The 25,136-nt window shown below is 41.5% G+C and overlaps 1 protein-coding gene and 1 pseudogene across 7 annotated transcripts in view; one reads left to right on the top strand and one right to left on the bottom strand.

Moving 5' to 3' along the window:
• The window catches only part of srcin1b (SRC kinase signaling inhibitor 1b), a 176,440-nt gene that overhangs the window by 34,199 nt on the left and 117,105 nt on the right, over positions 1-25,136 (top strand). The window contains exon 1 of one of the 7 annotated variants that reach the window (XM_085169915.1): positions 8,820-15,848. The exons of the other annotated variants lie outside the window; for them this stretch is intronic. The gene's annotated coding sequence lies outside the window, so the exon portion shown is untranslated. Of the gene's footprint in view, positions 1-8,819; positions 15,849-25,136 lie in introns of those variants that run through there. 7 annotated transcript variants of the gene reach the window in all.
• On the bottom strand, positions 277-22,933 carry LOC146512231 (uncharacterized; annotated as a pseudogene).

Here is a 25,136-nt window from a genome sequence, read left to right as displayed (position 1 = left end):
GCAAATGGACAAGCGAACTGATTATTCATTCTTGTGAAATTAATTTGTATTTGTCACAGAGGCAGCGTGCTGGAGGGGTGGGTGGGCGTACGGGTGGGCGGTTGACACATGCTTTCATTGCAATCTGAGGATTCATCTGAGAGATTTCCTTTTTCGCTTTCGCCTCTGTGAGGTGTGTCGAGTTTGCGCACAAACCCTCACGAGAGCAACACCTCTGACTCCCAGTTTGACTTCAGCTTTTTGAAGTGGATGTAGCACTCTGTTTGTATTTTTCTTTTATGGTGACTCAGAGCGCGGGGCTTCAGAATTCACTTTGATGCTGGTTTCGAGATCAGCCTCGTACATCTCGAGACTGCAGGGGCCTTTTTCTTGTTGGAATATTTTGGAATGGAGTTGCGCTGGCCTGGAGAGGAAAAGGCAAAGCGAATGAAGTTTTAATCTGAGTCATTGCTGACGCTTTCCTTCTGATTTCTTTGATCTGTAGCACTTAGCAGAGAGTCAGGGCTGTCTGACAAATAGCTGCAAGATCAGAAACAAATCCTCGTGTTCGGATGGAGCTTTTCAAACAGCTGCAATTCTTCTTTGTGTTCGGGGGTTATGAAACACTTGGTATTAAAATTAAATGTGTGCAGTTCAAAAAAAATCTCAACATTTTTGACTTTCCTCATTTGCTGCATGCACTGATTCTGACTCCGATGGTTCTGATGGTTTACTGTAAACTGGCCCGTGGTGTTCTCAGTCTTACAGATTCTCACAGACTCGCGCACAAACGCAGGATGACCTCACACTCTGTCAGAGGTGTTAAATTTATTTATTTTTTCTCTCTGCAACAACAGGGAAAACCCTCACTTTATTGCCACGTACAGTAGCGTCAGATTGTTCTTTTTTTGGTTTTAAACACAGGAGGCTGTGAAAAGATTCACTAGCAAAACCATAAGTGCATAACAAAGTTTGAGTGGGAATTGCCAAACATATGTACAGTGAGGCTGTGGGGACTTAAAGCACAAACAAGGGCCCACACTCCCACCACACACGCCGGAGCTGCACAGCTGCCATTTAACAAACAATTAGTAATGCAGTCTGAAGTGAAGACAGCAGCATGTTTGAGGAAAGTACGGACTTACCGCACTGTTGACCGTTTCCCACACGTACGCTCAACTTGAGCAGCTGCCCAGGTGTATTTGGCAACTGTCTCTAGCGTTATATTCTATCGATCAGAGGCAAAGACGCCGCCCGCAATCAGTTTGCTAAACTTAACTCTCTCTGATGCTACCGGAGAGATCCTCAGTATCGTCCAGCTGATTGTGCTGTTGGATCAGAAATGAAAATGATATAATGCTTTTAAAAGGTGCTGTAGTTGCATAAATGGGCACTGCCCATTGCCAGGTGGTTGCTAGGCAACTTGGTGACATTATAATATGTTATGTATAATTCAGGTTTGTGGACATAAAGAAAAAATCTTTGCCATGGAATTAAAAGGACAGGTTGCTTTCATAAGGTGTTGTAGGTGCATGCGGCAAAAAAAAAACAGGTCATATATATTGCTAGGTGGTTGCTAAGCAACCTGAGGGTGTTGTCATATAGTGTATGTTTTGGAGATGTACATTAGAAGTGAAATAAAAATGATATATTTTTAAGATATTATACGTTAATTCTTTCTAAATATGGGTCATTTGACTCTGTTGATTTGTGGTTGCTAGGCAACATCACAACGTCATAATATCTGATATAGATAAGAACCTTAATGAGTCTAAAATGTATCTGTTTTTGGGTTGTTCAGCCTTTGATATTGTAGGGGTTTGTGTAGAAAGAAAAGCAAGTAGACAGACAGAGACTTCCTGTTTTGTACACTAAGATATGTCACAAAGTTTAGAAAATATTTGTGCAAATTCAGACTTTCATGATTATTTTAAGCCCGTGTGCCTATATAAATCTGTCACCTGGGAAACACTGGACTAACATATATTGAGGTCTCTTCAGCAATCACTGGAAATTGTTGAAACGTTTAAATTACACACCAGCAAATCTGTTTTTCATGTATTCTGCAGTGACCTCGGTTCACAGCTGCAACAACTAGACTGCTTTTAAACAAAGGCAATCATTCCAAAAAGGAACTTTGATTTACTGCTGGTTGATCTGATGATCTGATGATCTTGTGTCATGGACGACCTTAATTTGGCAGACTCAGATCAGCCACAGTATTAAACCACGGGATGGGTCAACTAAGTGGCTCTAACTGAGTCTGTAGTAACAAATAACTGAATACCAGGACGCAAGTTTTCCAGGGACATAATCAACAATAATCCTGTCACTCAAATGTAGGTGTGCTTTATCACATGACTAAAAAAATAAATAACTAAAAAATGAATGTCTTTGCTGTCTGAAAATGCCTACGCTTAGATAAATGCACAAAAGCATTATTGGATGTGGCACAATTAGTTGCTGGAGAGCCTGCACATTTTGAGTTTTCACACATAAACAAGCAGAACTTTCAGAGTAAAAACGTGACGTGCTTGGGAGCTGCGTCTTCGGACTTCAGGCAGGCTTTTTGTCTGGAAGACTACGCTCTCAAATAATATTGTGATCATGTGAGCACATGGACTATGATTCTGCCTCAAAAATTAATCACTTACCAGTAGGGATGGGTATTGATAAGATTTTCACGATTCCGATTCCATTTTCGATTCTGTTTAACGATTCGATTCTTTATCGATTCTCTTATCGATTATTTTTTTTTTAAAAAAAGGAGAACACTAAGGTCGATTAGCTTAGATCTTTGTTTTATATCTTCTCTTTGAACAAGATAGAAATTTAGGAGTAACATGGCCTTACAAACCCAACAGTGAGATCTTAACAGATCCAACCTACGGCTCTTCAATGGGGTGTCACAGGGTCCCCAGGAAAAAAATTGTGAATGTAAAATAATAAAATAAATATTCTTCTGTAGCAATTACACAAGAATATCCAATAATGTCCCTGCCTACAATTAAACACATTCACTTACCGAAAATCGGGGGCATCTGCTGTGACAAATGGGTGCAAGCCTTTTACCACAAACTGAGTCACTGCTCGGTGACATTCATCTATCCTGGCCTGAAAGGAGACGCTACCGGTAGACTGCAGCGAGAACTGCCAGCATCTGAGCCAGACTCTGCCTGTCTCTCTCATCATGGTCACCTAAATGCACAGTAATGGCAGGTTTTGTAATAAGGCAGATCGCGCTAACATAATATGCACTGTTAGTTGATTATTTACCTGCCGTATTAACGGGAGAGGACGTGCAAACGTTACCGCTGCTGCTGGGTTGAGATTCACGAGTCCGGAGCGGAATTAAAAACACGACATTCATTTAAGGTCATCGCGTGTTTTGTGAGCAAATGCTTTTGTATATTCGTAGTGTTTCCTCCCTTAAATGAAATATCTACTTTGCAAGTATTGCAAGTTGCCCTGTTGTCATCCGTTCTCGTAAAGTATAACCAAACTTTTTAGCGTTTGAGCCGCCATGTTTCCTGCCAGGTAAATGACGCTCCGCAACGTGGTGACGTCATTTGGGGCGACTGGAATCGATAAGGGAATCGTTTGCAAAACTGGCAAACGATTCCAAGGAATTGAAACAGTGGGAACCGGTTCTCAACAAGAACCGGTTTTCGATACCCATCCCTACTTACCAGATTGCCAACCTGTAAAACAACTAATAGAGGAGCGTCAGTTGACAAACATAAAGTTTATGATACATTTGGCCAGAATCTGTCCTTTAAAACCAACAAGGAACCAACGTAACTTGATCTACTGCATATCTGGAAAACTTATACAGGCAGAAGCCACAGCTCTCCTGAACCTTGAATCACAATCTACAGAAAATTCTTCAACAGCAAAGGTAGTTGTAGAAGTACAACTCCTACAGGAAGAGGATTTTAAAATGACCTAATACACTTTGACTGGTATTTGACTCTATAGATGCAGGTTTTGTGACTTTGCCAGCTCAAGCCCAAACTACACTACACTGTTGCTGAACTATTCATCGGCGGGGGCGTTTCCAGAGGGGATGCATTGGAGTAGAGTAATGTTAATCTTAAATTGCCTAATGTCATTGATTGAAAACATGGAAAAGAAGAGTGGTGGGATGTAACTTAATGCTTTAATTGAAGTACTTTACCACACTTTCAACGTCCATTTGTCTGTTTTCTCAACTACTTATTCATCCTATACTGCTGACTTCTATTTGTACTCGATCCATGTTCGATCCATCCACCCGTCCATCATTTTTCTTCTGTTTATCTGGTTGTGGTGGTAGAAGGCTAAGCACCGTGCTCCAGTTCCTCCTGGAGGATCCTGAGGTGTTCATAGGTAGATTTCTGGGTCTATCCCTGAGTTTCCTGCTAGGTGTGCATGTTTGAAAAACCTCCTGTTCGATCCATCGAACAGGATATCTGGAGGGTGCAGAAACCCCTCCAGATATCTGAGTTCCTCACCCTTCCTTGCAGGAAGCTCATGTCTGTGGCTGGATCTGCAGTCTTATTCTTTCAATAACTGCCCACATCCAATCATTAAACTTGGAGTATTGTGCTACTGTGAATGCCAATCCACTCGTAAACGCGACCCTCAGATATTTGAATACCCTAGCTCGAGGCAAATACTCTCCCCCAACCCAGAAGAAGCAATACTAGTTATTAAAACTATATTATATTTAATTATTTACTTCCTACTTTGCATATTTTAAAACAAATCCACTGAAATATGATCCTTTATTGTTATGAGAAGAATATCTAGTCATCTAGAAGCAACATTAAAGTGATAAACACATGAATGAAATAATCGTTATGATCACGTATGTAATAAAAAGTGCTGTTGCTTTAAGAATGTCTTTTACTTTACGTGAATTTTTTAAATACTTCTTGAACACTTTATAAAACAGTTACTAACACAAAGTGATCTTTAAACTCTCTGGGCATCTTTTCCTATAATACATCTGTATGAGGCCACGAGCTGCACATAAAACCAAAAATCATATCTAATGTTTTCTGCACTGTATCTGTTTTGATCAAATATTCCCATTTCCATCGGGCTCCTCCTCATTGAGTTACTCGTTTAAAAAGTCCCGGAAACGCCTCTGCAGTAGTGCACCAACTGTGCTTTGTTCCTCAGCTGAAAATAATCGCAGAAAACCAAAAACCGCCTGAGTGAAGTTTGATTAAAAACTTCAGTCATGAGGAAGGCTTTATCTTATGGTGAAAAGTCACTGTGCTGACACTACTGCTGCAGACACTACACAGTTCAAGATGATTCCCGCTCTGATTTACACAATCACCTGTAAGTGCCTCGCTTCCAGACAGCCATGTAATTGATGCCTAAGCACCGAGCACCAATCAATGTAGACATTACTGAAGCCTTTAGCCATGCAGCTGCAGTGCAGAAGTAGCTTCTACTTGTGCACATGCTCAGTTGCCAGTCGTGCATCTGTCGGGTTTCAGTCATTAGCTCGACCTCATCGAATATGTAAGAAGGAAAGTCAGAGGTGACACCAACAGTGCTCCAGGAACATGACCCACCGAGCCACCGGGGCACGGCCTCCTGTTAGACAGACCATCAGGGTGTTGTTGCCCCTATATCCACAGGGAGGCTGACCTGGAGCAGACACTATGATCGGCCCTGGCTCCGAGCCCACTGAGCTGTCAGCCTCGCACGCCGAGGGCTAAGTGGAGACGGGGGACATGAACAGCATGGAGGAGATCAGGGATAACGAGCAGAGACGGAGGTAGACTGCAGTCTGTCTGAGGCTGCCTGCATTAGTGAAGCTGAAAGAGAGCTGCAAGGCCACTGAACTGAGTCATTGTGGGGGTTTGAGATGGTAAAGTGAGACCAGTTTGGCCTTTTCACTTCATGAAATGGTTTTTTTTTTGCCATAGTGTGATTGTCCTATTGTCCCCGTGTGTCCAGTGAGCTATGCTGTCGTCGCCAGGATGTGTAGATGGGGTTAATGTGCACTGTGGAAGCAATATCCACGCTCTGTAATGCATAATGTGTAGCCCGAACACAAAAAACACAAGTGAGCTACGACCGCTGCTGCTGCTGCGGCTGCTGTGGGAATTCTTTTCCCATACAATAAAGGAAAAGTAACCAGCAGGAGAGTCTCGCTCACAGACAACAATGAATCATGTAGCCACCATAATTAGTGGCTATAAGTGGGTGGATGTCAGCAGAATAGCTCAAACAGCATTAAGTCATAACATTTGCCTGGCTCTTGACTTTCTTCCTCGAGGGTTACAGTTTGACTAACGCCTTCTGTTTTTATATATTCATGAAACGTCTCATCTGTCTCTTCTTCGTTGTACCCTCCCCGTGCACAGCAGAGTCCTACAGTGACGAGGCGTAACATGCCAACGTTTTGTCACGTCCCGCGGCGTTCCTGAGGAACGCGAAAGGAGACCTTCGGCGTTCTTATGGTACGCGGTGGGTTATGGCTGAAATCCAGTGCAATGACGCTCCCGCGGTAATAAACGTTCCAGCCCTGTATTCCAGCTCTAAACCTAACCTTATCCCTAGCCCTAACCATAACCTTTTTCCTGACCTTAACCAGGACTTTAATGATGTTAAATAGCGTGTTTCTAAGTGATTTGAAGAAAAAGAGCGAACATGTGTAGATTGAGTCCATACGGTTCTCATATTTCCTCATTTTTCCGAGGTCGTCATTTAGGAACGTGGTGGGTAGCCGAAAACGTAATATGTTGACGATTTGTCACCTAGCCTAAAATGTGACGCTTTGGGAGTGAGAACGTGTTGATATGCTCCGAAGTTTTTTTTCAAACTAGAGACGATGCCCCCTGGTGGCCATTAAAGAAAACATCGCTACTTCCGTCCCTTTTACACTGCTACACAGGTTTAAAATAACTACTTTGGGTTTCGTTTTGGCATACAGATGGAAGACGTTCTGTCTCACCAGTGTCAGGATGAGTTGGTGGATGTTTTTTCACGTGGTTATTTCTGGATTTGACTAATATTTGTATACGTCTGACTGGCATTTACTTCATTATCAGCGACTGTGAGCTTTGAAATTCAAAAATATGCATATGTTGACTGGCAGGCAGGCAGATGCAGACATTACTGCACACAGACTGATTTCTTTGAAATGGCCTCCTCAGCTTAGTGGATTTCCCTCATGCTTCACTTTTCCTCAGAGCACATCAGTCTTGCTAATTGCCTGGCTCGCTCCACTTTCTCCACACCCGTTGACTTATGGCCATTGATGTAACATGTTGCCAGTTAGGAAGCTGCTCGTGTGCAGACCATGCTTGTGCACCATCTGCAGGCAGAGCATATTTTTAGACGCTATACCGGGAGAGGATCGTTTTCAGTAAAGTACTTTTATAAAGAGCACCATCTGGTTATGAACTACAAATTAAAATAAACCTTCTACTCGCTCATAGACAGGGTTCTGTATTTTTTGACAGTGTAGGGAAGGAGAGCCTCGGAGGAATCGAGGTTTGGCAGGGAAACTGTTCTCATGATATGTGGTGTGCGTCTCAACCGCTACAGCAAAAAGATGTCCCGTATTTCACATTCTGACAAATCAAACTGGATGTTTCAGCGTTCTAGTGGAGACATTTTAAAGTGTTTCCCCACATGGTCACCTGCATGAGGGAAACACTCAGGACTCTTCCTTCTGTCTAAATCTAAGGCGTACATTACGCACAATAATAAGCCAACAGGAGCTGGGTCAAACCAGCTGGGGTCCAGTGTTGGGGAATTGTATACTCACCAGCCTTTTTATTAGGTACATCCGTCCAACAATACTCTCAAACAGCTCGGTGTTGATGCGTTAATCTAAATCAGATCCACAGACTGTATATAAAAGATGCGCATAGCTATCACGCTGTTACCTATTAACAATCAAAAGTTTGTCTTGAAGCCTCACGTGTAACATTTTTGACTGTTTGTGTTTTTTATGGCACAATAAGTTGCCATGTTTGGACAAAAAGGTGGAGTGCTAATTTATCAGCTAATGCTAGCAGTCTTGGTTCATCCTACGCAGAAGCCCATATGTGATCTTTTAACCCTTTAAAGCCGGTCGGAGCAGCACGCTCTGTTTTGCGTAACTATTTTAAATCCCGGTAGCTCTGCAACCACGTGAGCTAGCGCAATAATTTTTTTTGCATATGAAACCGGAGGAGTTGTACTTACATCTTATGCCATCAGCTTGTCCTCGGTCACAGTTTCCTTCCACATATAACTTTGCAAAAACTGCATAAAAAGCACTTGCAGCAACAAAAACACAATATTCCAGAAACACGCTTTGCCGATCCGATCAGCTGTTTGTAACACTTCCTACGTTGGAATAGACGTCAGCGCGAACTTTTGCATGTCCGCCATGACCTGCCCGAAACCGGAAGTGACGTCATTTTCGCGGAAATGTAGTTTTTTTTTTTTTTACCATCAGGGCCTCATGAGCCTATACTGGTGTTTTTAAAACTTATCTTTGACTTTGACTTTCTGTGTCGTTTCTGGGATGCTTAGGACTCATATTGCACTGCTGGAAATAGTTTATTTTGATGCATATGCTGCTTTTTTGCAAATTTGCACTATAATATTTATTTTCGTTTTTCTTGCAGTATATAAAAATTTCAAAAATAAAACTATGAAGACACTCAAAATAAATTTCCTGTGGTGGGAAACTATTTTGTGCAACTTTTTTGTATTTACAGTTTTGAGGGATAAGCCTCTTAAATTTATCTAACTAGAAATATATGTTAAAAAAACAAAAACGATTTTCAATTTTTTTGTAGTTTATTGCACTTTTTTGCAATTGATGTAGTTACTATGGACTTAATGCATACATATTATTAAAATATGGGCTATAACAGTTGTATTAATGTATAGCGACTTAAAATGCTCCCAAAAATGGCTCCACAGCATGTAAAAATATAATATAAGCTCTGGCGGACTTGGTTCTATGGTAGGTCTTAAAGGGTTAATATAATTATGGGCACAGAGAGACATATTTTAGGTTAGTTTTATTACAAATGAGATGCAGTTGGCTCTTAGCTGTTATAGTTTTTACTTTTATTTAGCTTTGATTTTAATCCTAAAGACCAGTGAGCTCACGTTTGGAGGTTTGATGTCTGTCCTTCAACAATTCATAAAAATCCTCCTCGAGCAGTGAAGTCGTTTAGTGAAACTCACGCACAGCGATCACCTAATGGGTCTTCACCGAAGTCGAAGTCGATAGCTTGTGAAATGTGTTGGATCTGTTGAGTCAGATGAGCTTCTACATCAGTTCAGTTTAACTTTGCTTGGTTTCCACGGTGGATTTGCTTCTTTCAGTTTGTGTTTCGTATTGGTGGCATTTCTCAGGGGGAAGATTTAAACAGCCCTGCCAAGCATCTTTGATTTTTATTTAACTAAATAGTTTGAACTTTAGCAACCTCAGCTATCGAATCCCACCCGTCACAGAAAGTGGCCACGCCCCTCAAATGAAGTCATGATAGAAGTTAAGCGGCAGACTTTAGTCTCTGTGCATTTGTCATGAAGAGTGAAATTAGCCATAAAGATCAAAACCATTAACTTGGAAGTGGAAGTGGATTGACTCGCTCTTGGAGCCAGCTTGAAGTGGGCAGTCAGATCCATTAATCATCTAATAATTTCCTTTGAAGGCTAAACTGCTGCTAAAATTGTTACCCCTAAAAGCCTCAACCGAAGTGTTCAAACCCTCTGAACTGAATTTTATTCTGAAGGATTTCGACTGTTTGAACTCTCAGCACCTCAGACGCACGTCGAACTTTCTTAACGAGACTTATTTTATTTTAATTGACTTTTATGTTTCGCAGGGTTGTAAAATATGCATACAGTGTCTTTCTGCTCTTATCTTTAGTCTACAAAGGATAAACTGGAGGCCTTTCTCTTTAAGTAAGAAAGTCTTAGTAGATTTTCTCCATAAAAAAGCTTTTGTTCTGATGAAGAATTTGAGCGTTTTTAAGCAGAAGTTGTCATTCATACAATACAAACTGATGCCAGTGTAGTTTGAAATTGTGAGTCAGCCTAATTTAGCACACTGAAAAGAGTCTGAAAAGAGCCTGCGGGTTATTTTCTCTGCTCTCCACCTAAACGCTAAAAAGAATCATCTTTTATTTGGTCTTTGTTGCGAGACTCGTCTGGCTCTGTCACTGATATTTATACACGGGAACGCTGATGTTCTGTACCAGTGTTTATTTTATAAATGAATCATGCACGTCAGATTTCAAAGACTCGAGGGTTGCCCTAGTTGCAGATGTTTTGAGTTGCATGCATTAATTCTGAAGAGTTTCCTTTTTAAATGAGATTTCCTCACACCGAGAAGAGTGACAGTCAGATAAAACGAGTGCGAGCACCAAAAAAGTACTGCCGTTATAGGAGGATTTAACCATTCGCGTGCCTCGTGTTTGCAGGTATTTATGCTCAGTGCTTTTGCTCGCCTCTGTTTTCCCTGCTCTGTGACACAGCACAAAGCCGAGCCAGCACTCATCCAGCTGGCTGCCTCCCAGAGCCCAGTGTGAGTCTGATTAGTGGCCACTAATAGATCTCGATCCCTGACTCATCTGTCCCACTGTTCGCTCAATGATACCAATTACTCACCTTCAGGATGTGTCCTGGGCTCAGACAAGCCAAAAATATCACTTTCTAATTACCAGGACTTCCTCTCGAGGTCGGAATTGATGTCAGGTGTCGGAGCGTGGTTTGGTCTGTGAAGTGGGAAAGGTGCAAAGCTGAGTGTTGCTGTAGGTGCAGTAATTTGGTGGTGAAACCAAAGAGGGACGCGTATTAGCTGTCTGGTCTTTGGGGGCAGAATTCAATCATCTGTCTGTGATAGAAGGAAGCCGCTTGATAACCTCACTCACATACCTACACGCTCTTTCATCTGACATCCTCATCATGCGGTCGCTCGTCCTGCTTTAATGGCAGCAGGGATGGACCCCGTCATGACTGTTGGTGTATTGATGTACTGAGTGACTCCAGAATTGGATACTTTGACCAGGATGAGCTGACATGAGTGTAAAGTTTGGGGAACGAGTAGCAGCTTCACTGAACATACAGCGTACACGTTTAGAGGATCAGAGAGATGACTGAGCCTCAGCTGTCCCCGCCCCTCTTCCACAGACTGTCCTGAATTATCATTCTCTTTGAAGATGGATCATCAAATTTAAGATCTAACCCCCAGTCACGCTCAGAAATCTGCCGATTGGTTTGTTCTCGGCGAAGCAGCTGACCCAGCTGCCTCTGATTTTCAGAGACGACATCCGGAAAGAAAGCGCCGACGTACGCGCGAGGCTAATGTTGATGCAGTGATAAATGTCAATGTTTACTGACCGTGTAACGACGTCAGCTGTGGATAAATGTCACGCTGAAACACCGCGCCCGATTGTTTGTGATATAGATGCACCTTTATCAAAGCCCTCGTTCCTCATTTTCATCAGAATCAGAAATACTTTATTAATCCCGAAGGAAATTATATCAATCCCAGCGTCCCGCTGTGACCACACAGCCAGCAGACTGATGGGCACGGCGTGTCTTTGGTGGAAAGGCAAAGAGGCCGACGGTGTTCTGGAAGTCGATAAAAGCAAGTTTATGACACCCTGCCATGTTGAAAAGGACACTTGCAGTGTAACTAGGCTATCGGCTTTCTGTGAACAGCTACAAAGCACATTATTTGTCTGTGCTTTTACAGTGACACAGAAATCTTTTCTGATGTGAGACAGCCTTTCAGAAATGTTCAGAAGCAAACGATCCGATGCTTCCAACTGCTATCGTCGTGTTTCCCTGCACTCTGACTACACTTGGGCTGTCCGCCTGGTTTATTTGATGATTATTAGAGTAAATCAGGCAAAGATGTGATTGATTTTATGGTCTTAGTTATTCAGTCACTGCTAACCAGCTCCAGCAATTTCCCCTGTATTGTTTCTTTATCACCAGGTTGGTCGGTTTGGGCTCACTAAGGCTGCAAGCCCAAATCATGGTTCAGTAAGTTCCTGCAGAGGATGAGGAACTTACTGGAAGGCAACTGTGGTGTATATGTTATCTGTCAGGGTTCAGATATGTGACAGGCACGATGTGGACCCGAATGCAGGACTCAGGAGACTCTAAAAAGCAGCTTTAATGCTGAACTCTTCCAAAAATACAATAACATAAAATAGCCGAGCAGGAACAAACGATCCAAAAATAAGGAATCTCCAGGGAAACATGGAACAAGGAAATACACAACCACAAGGGATGATGCAACAAAGGGCAAGACATAGACAATAAATAGACACAAGAAAAAAGGGGATAGAAAACAGGCGAAAACACAGCAGAAGTCATTGAAATAATGAGTTGAAAAGGGGAAGTTAACCTAAAAATGAGGCGCAGCGAACAATAAGTCACAAAATAAACCAGGAAACAACAAACTGAGGAATCACAAACAGAGATGAAGAAGGTTGGATTACCTAATAATCCGAATATAAGACAAGGTAACAAGAACTAAAGAGAAAACACACCTTCAAGAGCTGCAGAAACGTGACCGTGTTATTTCGTAGTTTAAAAAAGTCTGATTCTATGGGAGACACTTCATGGCCGTTTCTCATAAATACAGCATCTCCGAGGATCGGCTGGATGAGCTTCAAAATTGACGGCGCTGTTGCTGATGTTCTCACAAGGATCTTTTTGAAGACCCATTGGGCCCAATTTGTCTATCACAGCGCTGTGATCACAACCCTCAGGGTGCACCTTGTCAGCTGTGATAGTCTCCCCAACCTCACAACCCCCCTCGGGACCTTGAATTGGATAAGTGGTTAAGAAAATGATGGATGGATTTTTCTGTGAGAATGTGTGTTAATTACAGAAGTTTGAAAGTACAGCTTGTAACTGCATTTTCTGAAACACTAGCCATGCAGGCAAGCTCGATGGTTGTATTCATTGTGTGGCAGCTTTTAGTTGCTTTTCACTAGCTGGGCCCACGTCCTCATTTTAGGTTTGACAGCGTTTTAGTAGGTAAAAGTGATGCTTTGACATAAATGGGGAAGGCCTCGAAGGGGACTGGCGATGGCTCCCGGGCCTGGCAGATCGCCATGCACTAAATAAAAATGAAGAAGTTAAAGAATTGAAAACAAGGAGGGAGGGACGGTGGGGCACGTGAACGAGAATGAGCAGCTTGCAGAACAGGGGGAACCTATATAGATGACAGCTGGAAGGAGCGTGTTTGGAGGCGTGGTCCTGCTCCTGAAATTCTGATACATAATCTCCAATTATTCAAGTTAGTCTGCTGTAGTTGACCTTAAAACGCTGAAATGTACATTCACATTTTAGTTATGTTTTAGAAGGTATTGTGGAGCGATAACAATGTTTGAAATGTGGAGCTCTTTCAGCTCTTCACCATCTCTGAACATCTGGCTAGTATGGGACAGATGTCACGCACAGACATACAGCATATAATCATGCTGGAACACTAAAGTTAGGCTCTGATATCCATCTCCACGATCACTTATCAGTACAGATTAGTTAATTGTGACTATTTCTCAAACTGCTGTTGGATAATGACATCACTGGTGACCGATCAATAGCAGCCAACAAAGTGAATATTGGCTAATACTTGATGTTTGCACTGATTTGAGTAGAAATGCTGTAACTTTGCTGCACTCACAGCCTGTCAGGGTTTTAATTACAGGGAAGAAATGTGCACTTATATTCTGAGCTTTTTCTTTTCACCTTTTCTATCTTTCATTTACAGTTAATCTCCATATTATCAAATGCAAGTTGCATGTTGCTGCAACTTGACTCTGATTTCAGACTGATAGCAGACTGGCTTTGTCTTATTGATGCTTTATTTCCATCTTAACTCAACAAAGTTGCTTGGAAGACAGTAAACAGTGTTGGTCAAGTTTCTTGTATTGTAATTAGTAAATAATTACTGATTACCTCTTCAAAAAGTAATCAAGTTACTTTACTGATTACTTATTTTCAAAAGTAATTAGTTAGTTTTTAAAAACATGATACACAACCTGAATAGGTAACAAAGCAATAGACCTTTCAGCCCAATTCAACTTGTTTTATTAGTTTTCATCTTTTAACTTTTTGCACATTGCATCAAGCAAAATGAAATTATATGTAACTGTGTTTGACTTGAAGGGATTTTATGCATATTCCAGCAACAGATTCAAGTAAAACACAGCAAAAAATAAACAAAATCAAAAATTCTGTTGCTCTTAAATCTATTTTCACCTGTTTAGCAGGAGTGGAGCAGGCGGAGGTTTGCCTGGTGCCTCAGCAGTCATGTCAGCGGGGGGATCCGGGGGTTTCTCTGTGAATTTCACATTCCGGTGGCAGCTTGCTCGGTATTTGCTCAGAAGTTTAGGGTTTTTTTCACTGTAAAAAGAAGTTTTCTTCCCATGCACAGTGGACACTAATGTTTTTGTCACTTTTTACGGAATCAAACTCAAAGTAAGGTCAGTACTTCCACGCTTTAAACGCTGCACGGTTGTACTCTCCCCGCACTCTGTATATTATCCATTGTTGATCTGCACACGCCGCACACACTTACATCATTGCCATGAGACACTCTCACAAACAAAATCACGGTTTAATAATGCAGTAACACAGCGTGCTTAAGGGAAAGTAACAGTAATCTAATTACTTTTTTTGCAATAGTAATCCCTTACTTTATTTATTTAATTTATTTATTTATTTCATTTAGAAAGAGGGGCAATACACATTAATGAACATTTTAACAAATGTAAATATACCAGATTACAGCCTTGGGATAATTTCCATCTGCAGACCCTCTGGCAGGTTGGTGTTAAACACAAGTTAGTAAAAACATACAGAGACATATTGTCACATGACATATTTACAGGTCATGTGACAAGGACAAAAACAGTGATCACATTATACTAGAACAAACAATGACAAGAAGAGTGGACACAGAGGACAATATAGAGAACAACAACAGAAACACTTCAATTTTATTGCACAAACCCCGACTGTGCTGATATTGCACTGACCCATTACACTAATAGTTGTTTCCCTTTTTGTAATGCACTCTTTTTCACGTCCAATATAAAGCATGATTATTAAACATGATCACATGTTTGTGTGTCCCTCAGCTGCCCTTATAAGTGACTCTTAAAGATGGGGAGACTTGTACTTCCCTCACTGACAGTGGAAGACTGTTCCAGAAGCTCACTCCCTGATATGACAGAGCATCTGTGAAAAGGTGTCACAATCACCTCTAACAGTGGATCAGTCGAGACCCGGCAACACTGCTAAACTTTTGTTTAATAAAATCACTGATTGGTGGAGGCGCCAGACCATGTATAACTTTGTATATTAGACAGGCAGATTTAATTAATTTCAAATTAGTAAAATTTAGAAACTTGTGTTTATCTAAAATTTGACAATAGTGATACGAAAAAGTTTTACTTTACTCGCTACTTGAAAAAAGTAATCGGATTACGCCCATCTCTGAGAGTAAGTGACTGCAACTGAAGAAGCAACCATTCAAGCACCATTTTTCCACCGTGGTCAAGTTGAGTATTTTTGGTGCACCTGTTTGAAATTTGTATTTCATGGAGTTTTGAAGCAGGAGATGTTGTGAATAGAAATGGGAGTGTTAAAGGAGGCGTGGGAGGTGGACAGAGGAGACAGAAGACAAAAGGCCAAAGAGATGAACTTGCTTTCTCAGCAGAGGAGAGGACACGGAGTTACCAGAGTGCAGCAGTGTTTATCTTAAGGATGTACTGCTAGACTGCTATCCACACACACACAGGCGGCGCTGGGCTGTGGAGAAAAACCTGTTTATCAACTCTGAACCTTTTAAAACATTTCCATCGATGTGCTGTCATCATTTAAAGGTAACACGCAACAACAAAGCTCAACGAATCGATGTAATCTGCTTTTATTGGCTAAGCAAATAGACGGTGCAGGTTTGCTTTTTTAGCAGCAGCTGCTGATTTCTACAGCTACACAATTACATAATGTGTTACAGCTGCATCATTGTCCTGCAAATCCCCCGTGTGTTTGAATTCAAATCCACCGTGGGAAATGTCAACCTCTGCCTCGACAGATAAAACTACAATTCTGTAAGTCGACGGTGTCTGAGTGTAAACACATTACATGGCTACTGCTGGGAGAAAATACCCTAAAAAGGGGCAAATATTTCAGTTTCATTTAGCAAAAGTCTTACAGGTTCTTACATAATTTAATCTCATCATCATCATCATTAGGAATTATTGACATAAACTGGTGGAAGCTCTAAAACATATATTAAAAAATCTAAAGCTATATTGTCTCAGAGGGGTTCCCTCTGTACTTCCACTTTAAAATGTATGACTTTGAATCAAGCATTAAATAGCCTTAGTGTGGGATTCAAAGTGTCTTAAAAAGGCCAAGTTATATTAATAAATATGTATTAGATATAATTGATTATCTTTCCCAAGCTGCTTGCTTTAAATGCCAGAGGAGCTGAAGCAAGAGAAATTTCTCCAAAGGGTTAAAGACTTCATATTATATGCATGAAAGTGTCGGACTTCTAAAACTGACTTGACAAAGTAATTTCTAGGGAGAGAAAAAAGGAGATTATGAGTAAGAGTAGATGCTTGTTTAGTTGTTCAGGACGACACTGGTAACATTTCCTTCTTAGCCAACATAAACATGAAGCAGGACTCGTCTTTGTGTGAATGACTTTTATTTTTAGTAGTTTTATGAGCATAGATGGGCAGTAATCTGATTACTTTTTTCAGGTAACGAGTAAAGTAAGGGATTACTATTGCAAAAACGGTAATTAGATTACCGTTACTTTCCCGTAGGAACGCTGCGTTACTGCGTTACTAAAACTGATTTTTTTGCGAGAATGTCTCATGACAGTGACGTAAGCGAGTGCGACGTTCGTGACAACAGCTGTGTGCAGATCAACAATGGATCATATATCGAGTGCAGAGAGAGTATGAGCGTGCAGCGTTTAAAGCGTGGAAGTACTGACCTTACTTTGAGTTTGATTCCATAAAAAGTGACAAAAACATTAGTGTCCGTTGTGCGTGGGAAGAAAACTTCTTTTTACAGCGAAAAAACCCCCTAAACTTCCGAGCGAGCACCGAGTAGCTACGACGTAATGGGAAACTCACAGAGAAACTCGCGGATTCTTCCACTGACCGCTGCGGCACACCTGCACCAGGGTAAACCTCCGCCTACCCAACTCCTGCTTTACAGGTGAAAATAGAGCAACAGGACCGCTAGTCTTTGATTTTATTTATTTTCTGCTGTGTTTTACTTGCATCTATTTGAAAGACTGAGTGTAAACACACAAAAAAAATTTATTTTATGTGCTGGAATGTGCAGAAAATAGGTTTAAACATTAAACTAATTTCTTCCAGTCAGAGAATGTTGCATATAATTAAATTTTTGCTTGATGCATAAAGTTAAAAGATTAAAACTAATAAAACAAGTTTTAAAAAGAGACTTTTCCATTTGATTACATTTTGTATGATGATTATGCAGAAAAAGTAGAATTGGGCTGAAAGATCTATCACTTTATCACCTATTCAGGTTGTAAATCGTGTTTTTAAAAAGTAACTAAGTAACTAAGTAATTAATTACGTTTGAAAATAAGTAATCAGTAAAGTAAAGGGATTACTTTTTTGGGGAAGTAATCAGTAATTAGTTACTGATTACTTTTTCCAAGTAACTTGACCAACACTGTTGAAAGAGATAAAAAATTATGCGCAGGTCCATTTTAGCGCTTCTGTTGTGTTTTCACTGTATTCACTTCCAAACTTCTTCAAATGTCCACCTTTGAAATTAAACAATAACACTAAAAAACAGAGTCTCATCAACCCAGCAACCCACTGCACTCATTGTGTCACACTGTCTCTAATATTATAGGAAAGTAAATAAAGCACAATGTGAGCAACTGATCTGTACAAATAGTAGAACTAACCATGGCAGAACATGGATACCACATGACCTTTAGCCCAGAAAAAATGTTTAGTGTGAACGCAAAACTTCATACTTGCCTGTAGTGGCAGGCAGGAAACTTTTGGGTCATATAGTCCAGTGTTTCCCAACCTTTTCGAGCCACAGCACCATGTCACTTTAGAAAAATCACACGGCACACCACTGGACAAAAATGTGGTAAAAAGCATACTGATCATTTTCCCCGTGCACCAGGAGCAGAATTGGCTCAGTTTGTCCTCAGTATACCATTTTTGGCCACTACTCTTGCTAGGGCCTTCATCTGGGTAGGAATTTCCTCCAAGATCCAGGTCAGATTGACTACTTTTTCTTTTCAAATATTTGTCTTGCTATTATGCACTGCCTTGTTTCACTCCCAGCATGCAATTTCGTGTTCGTCTTCTTCTGTTTTACTGGCGGTTGGCAACCCATTTAATTGGAGCAAGCGGTTGTACTGCCCTCTAGTGGAAGAGAATGTAATTGTTCTGCCCGTTACTCACGCTTAGAGTACTAATCAGGTGAAATCAGATAATCTCAAACGCTGGTTTGTATTTATTTAACATTGCATGGTTTATCCACCAGAGGGCACTCTGCAGATTGCCTATGTCAATACATACATTCGGAAAATCACACACAAAACAACCAGCTGACCCACGCATAGTTGAGCAGAGCATAAACTAGTACGCAAATAACTACACACAACAGATATTAAGGAAATACATTTGTGCGTTATGTAAATATTTGTCAGAATCTTTCTTCACCTCACCTACTCACAAGCGTTCACCACACCAGGTGGGGAAACTAGGAAAATATTTAGAAACCTGATGTTAGTTTGCTAGAAATCCAGGTGCTAGCTGGGGTAGCAGCTCAGTTTATGGCAGATCAGCTGATACTGTTCTTCACGTCCTGCTCGCAAATCTCCCTTAAATTATGCTAATTAATCTGCTTTAGGCTCCAAGCCACTTTGCAACCCACCTCCACAGTAGTCACTTCTTTTCCATGAAGTTTCTGCTCCCTATTCTGTCAGTTGATTTCCATTCTGTGGCGTTGCTGCTGTTCTCCTCACCTCTCTACTCTGCCACATGTGCAGCTGGGAGGGTAGGGATGTGTTAGGAATGAATATATCTGCTTGATATTCCCTCAGAAAATTGCTCATCCCACTCCTCTCTCAAATGTGTGCAGAATTTTGTTTGACATGCTAGCGTCACCTGGCATTCTGCACTGACATCATTTTTCAAAAACATATTTAACAGCATATTTCTTCTGTTTTTCTGTTGAATCTTACCTGAAAGTTACAATGTGAATATTTTATTTATTCTCAGAAAACAGAAAAAGTGACTAGAAATGTAAAACTATTGCTCACAGTGGTTTTCAGCATCAGCTAGAAGTTAAAGTTACTGTGGTACAAATGATAAAGCTGTAATAAAAAGCCAGTTGACAGTAAAGGCTATATTAGCTCTGAAACTATCAGCCGATTAATCAGAAGACCTACATGTGGCTATGATAGTAAATGGAAAGATTTAACTATAAAGGCAGCTTATCAACGAGATCACTGCACTCACTGTCCACTTGTGGTATATTTTGCAATATCATCCTGATGCAAAGCCAGTCACGTTAGCTGATCCCTTTTTCTAGACATACAAGCAACAATTTCTTGTGTTTTGACGTTTTCTCCATATTCAACCTTCAGTCTCGCCTCTCTTATCTTCTCTATCTGTGCTCATCACAGAATCAGTCGAAGCTGAGTTTGCCTGAGGCTTTACGGAGCAGTCCTGTTCAGGGTCAGGTGTCCTTCAGGTCTATTTTGTCTGAAAACTGACAAAGGGTTTTGCAGCTCAGCTGTATGAAGCTGGACTCAGTGGGGGTGTGGCTGTAATATGGGTGGCTGTAATAGTAGGAAACATTTTAACTGCTATTTTGAGACACGGCCTAACTTTTTTTTAGTAAATAAATTATAAAACACTCTGAGGAGTGAACTGGAAGCTGAACTCAAGGTCAGAGAAAGTGCCAGGGACTGGTAGATCTTGGTCCCTGTGCTGCATGGTACATGCTCTGCTCTGCCACAGTAGCAGTACTACTGCTTTTCCTGATAATAATTGCTGTAATTGCACATCTGAGAATAGTAACACTGTTAAATGTAGGCGGACATCTTACCTAAAGGGACGACACAGGCTGTTCTTGATACGGGTGATTCTAAGGTTACACATATGAGGCAATCACCTCGTCTTTTTAAGCTCCACGCAGCCACATGCTGCTTCCCTGTGATCCTGAATGCAGCACCTCGCTGCTGGCAACAGTTTGGAGAAATTTTGTATTCAGCGAAGGCAGAGCTTGTTCCATTTATAGCCCGCTTGGAGTTTGCATTCTGATCTTGTTTGGGTTTTATTTTAATTTTCGAGTGCCCCGGAGAACTGGATATTATAATTTGGGGATGGAGGAGCAACGTTTCGTTCTTTTTTTTCTTCTTCCTCGCACTCATTCCTGCCACAGTGCCTTCCTCTGTAATTAATGGTCTCTGATGAGTAGTGAATTTGTGATGGGGAAGTAGAGAAAAAGAGAGTGAACTCAGTTCCAGCCACTGGCATCCTTCCAATAGCTCATACTTGGAGTCTGATTGAGATTATGTAAAAATGATGAATGAATAAATGAGTGAATCACTGGGAGGAGGGCAGAGAAATGAGGGAGAATTGATTAAAGTGGGAGAGAACGAAGGAAGTCTTAATAAACTGTTATTCACTGTTCATGATGGAAATATTTAAGTGATATTAAAAAGCAAACCGAGTGCTGAATATTTCAGTGGGGGGTCATGTTTGGTCTGACATGCTGTAATGTGGTTTAGAGATTATTTCATTTTGGGTTAAAATGGGGAAAAAAGAAAGTTCCCGACCTATACTGTGGTTTTGGGGTAAATTCTTTGATGCTAATTTAATAAAGTACTCCTCTGTTACAAGTGGCAAACCTACATTGCTGCAGGTGACTCTTAACATTCTCTGACTCTAAAAGGAAGTACCTTACACACCAATAAAAAGGAGAAGTTGTATTTGTCAGACAAACACCTGGCTGCTTATCCTCTTGATTTAGCTGAAAGTCAGTGGTGGTGATAAGCTGCTACACCTCTGCACTGAAACGTGGAGGTTGAATTACTTTGGGCATCTTGCTAGGATGCCTCTTAGGTAATGTTTGGGCATGTCGAGCTGAGAGGAGACCCTGGAGACGTGCTGGAGGGATTATGCCTCTGGTATGGTTATGCCTCAGTGCCCCACCTAGAAGAGCCAGAGGAGAGAGAGATCTGGGTGTCTCTGCTTAGACTACTTCCTCCACAATAGCTGCAGAGATTGATGGATGGATGCATGGAAGGATGGATGGATGCATGGATGGATGCATGCATGGATGGATGGATGGATCTATAGATGGATGCATGGAAGGGTGGATGGACGGATGAATGGATGCATAGTTGGATACATGGATGGATACATGAATGGATGGATGGATGCATGGATGATGGATGCATGGTTGGATACATGGATGGATGGATGGATCTATAGATGGATGGATGGATGGATGGATCTATAGATGGATGGATGGATGGATGGATCTATAGATGGATGGATGGATGCATGGATGATGGATGCATGGTTGGATGGATGGATGGATGGATGATGGATGCATGGTTGGATACATGGATGGATGGATCTATAGATGGATGCATGGAAGGGTGGATGGATGGATGCATGCATGGATGGATGGATCTATAGATGGATGCATGGAAGGGTGGATGGACGGATGGATGCATAGTTGGATACATGAATGGATACATGAATGGATGGATGGATGCATGGAAGGATGCATGGATGATGGATGCATGGTTGGATACATGGATGCATGGTTGGATACATGGATGCATGGTTGGATACATGGAAGGATGGATGGATCTATAGATGGATGGATGGATGCATGGATGATGGATGCATGGTTGGATACATGGATGGATGGATGGATGGATGATGGATGCATGGTTGGATACATGGATGGATGGATGGATCTATAGATGGATGGATGGATGGATGGATCTATAGATGGATGGATGCATGGATGGATGCATACATGCATGGATGGATGGATCTATAGATGGATGCATGGAAGGATGGATGGACGGATGGATGCATGGTTGGATACATGGATGGATGGATGGATGCATGGAAGGATGCATGGATGATGGATGCATGGTTGGATACATGGATGGATGGATGGTTGGATACATGGATGCATGGTTGGATACATGGATGGATGGATGCATGGTTGAATACATGGATGGATGGATCTATAGATGGATGGATGGATGCATGCATGCATGGATGGATGGATCTATAGATGGATGCATGGAAGGATGGATGGACGGATGGATGCATGGTTGGATACATGGATAGATATATGAATGGATGGATGGATGCATGGAAGGATGCATGGATGATGGATGCATGGTTGGCTACATGGATGGATGGATGGATGGTTGGATACATGGATGGATGGATGGATTGATAGATGGATGCATGGTTTGAGGTGAATTTTTCTTTGCAGTCTTGCAGCAGATTCACCATATACTATGCTGTTAGACTACAACTGCTGATTCACTGTTAATGCGAGGGCCGTTACACACAGCAGTGTCATCACCCTGTACTGCTGTAACAAACTCCGGCTTCTAAATCCAACATTCAGGGAGCAAAAATAATCTGAAGTAAATCTGAGTGAAGCACAGACGAGTATGAATGATTAGACCTCCGCCCAATGAAACCATAAAGCTAACAAATGGCCTCTGTCAGACTATTTGGCCAGCAGTGGCCAAGGCTGTGCTGCTGACACATACTTTTACACACTTAGAGGCTAGTAATGAGAAATGTTTGGACGCAGCCTTGAGCAGGTTTTGGAATGTGTTCCCGACAGCTGAAATATGGCATCAGTGGCCCAATCACAATCATTCTCTGGCTTTTTAGTCTCCCCTCAACTCTAATGAACACAGAAGAATGAATCATGCAGGGAGGTCAGCATGGCAACTTTGTATAAGCATGTGTGGGAGGAACAAACATCTTATGCTGTGAGTTTGCATTATTAGCATCCAGTAGAGAATGAAACAGACAATTTAATAGTTTAAGGGGACAGAGGGATTTATGATCTTGATATGGAAGGCCAGAATAGTCGAGTCCAAGTTCAGGCTTGGTTGTGATAAATGGAGGTAATTCCTTGGAATTATCCTCAGTGGGCTTGTACACGGGTTTGCATCCATGCAAGCAAGGCAGAAATATGACAGTGACATCAGTGTCAACTTTAAAGATTCAACAATGTGAGTGAAATAAAACAATTCAAGGGCAACTCATCAGATGGACTGGCAGCACCGATCGCAGCTGAAGAGCCGTAATAACAAAGGTGGTGCCAGTAGCAAGCTGGGAGGAGGTGGCAGCCCATTAACCATCACCAGGAGCAATAATAGCATGGTGGATTTAAGGAGAAAAAACACCATGCAGGGCTGTAGCTGCTTTACACACGGATGATTAATGCCATGATTTAAGTAACACGAGCTGCTCTGGGTTTTATGGGAACATTTGCCTACTTGAATTTACTAAACAAATGAGATACTAGAGGGAGGACTGGAATAAATTCACCTGAAATCAGTATGCAGTAAAACTGAGGCTCAAACGGAAAATGTCAGCGTGTTCAGAGATGCTTTTTTAAAAGGAGATCTGATGAGCGAAGGTCAGCCATTAAAATCTGTCATCGGTAGGAGGTGGCAAAGTTTTGCCAGGGCTTCAAAACCAGTCGAAGGAGCCCAGTTCATTCAGTTATGTAAGAATTATGTAATCCAGCACTCATTACAGATAAAACAAGACACGGTGCTCAATTAGTACATCACCGGTGAATAATTTCAGTTAATATATGCAGGTGCATGTCCAAAGAGGGCCTCTCCTTCAGTGTCAGGTTTATCCTCTGTTTTATTTATTTCTAATCAAATTATCTGATTTCCTGTGGGATCCCCTGACTCAGTCCCCACCGTATCACCCAAATGGAAACCCTGGAAATGCCTCTGAAATATAGACTCACCCAACACTTTTTAGGTACATCTTGAGACCCCATGGTGTCTCTGGAGCTGCCTTTGTTCTCTGTGGTGCTGGAAAAATTCCATGTTCACATGAAAACATTGCACAGTTGTTGCAGATTAATCAGCTGTACACCTGTGATGTGAAACTCTCATTCCTCTGCATGCCAACGGCGCTCTGTTGGATTGAGGTCTGGGGACTGTGGAGGCCATTTCAATAAAATGAACTCATGCATCTAACTAAATGCATCAAATTCCTGCCATGTGATTGGCTCATGACATACTTGCATTAGCGAGCAGTTGAACGGGTGTAGCTAATGAAATGGCTCATTCATGTATGTAGATGATAGGATTAAAACCATTGCGTTTTCTTCAGGGAAACACAAAAGGAAACATTTTCCACAACTGGCTGTGAATTTGGAGAATTTTGGTCTCCTTGACCTGTTCTGGAGGCGCTCCTGAAGGCACTTCCTGCCATCAGGGAGGGCTGTTACCATGGTAGTAACGTTCAGATAACCATGTTTTCCCAGCAGGACCTTACACTGGAATGAGTAGAGGTGTGGGAATATCAGGTTTCTCCAACTGTCTTCCACCCAACATCTTTGCATCTCCTGCCAAAGACAGAGAGGAGGGGGAGAAGCCATCTGTTGAGGGCTAGTTGAAGGTGGTGTCCCAACATCTGATAAGCACTGCATCAGTTAACCAAATCATTTCTCTCTCACATCCCTAATCTGAGATAATTTAGCACTAACCAGAGTGCAGAAACTGCATTTATGAGACGTGGGATGTCCAGTGATTTTGCTATTCAGAGTTCTTAATTCCAGTTAATAGAGTTGAATATTTTCCTCAGTCCTTCTCGCTGTTTTCTTTTTGTGTCTTTTCCCTGTATCAAGTTTGTTTTTGCGTCTGAGTTACTGTTACCTTCTTCCTGTTTTACTTTGACAGTTAGTTGCCGTCTGTGTCTTGTATCCAGTTTTACTTCCTCCCCTGTGGTTTTATTGATTGTGCACCTGTGTCTCATTTCCTCCCAGCTGTGTCTAATTCTGTTGATTAGCCCTCAGTGTGGGAGTATAAATGGTGTTGTCTTCCCTTTGTCTTTTGTTAC

The sequence above is a fragment of the Neolamprologus multifasciatus genome, chromosome 8 (assembly GCF_963576455.1).
Source record: "Neolamprologus multifasciatus chromosome 8, fNeoMul1.2, whole genome shotgun sequence".
Lineage (NCBI taxonomy): Eukaryota > Metazoa > Chordata > Actinopteri > Cichliformes > Cichlidae > Neolamprologus > Neolamprologus multifasciatus.
This window is presented reverse-complemented; position numbering and strand designations above follow the sequence as displayed.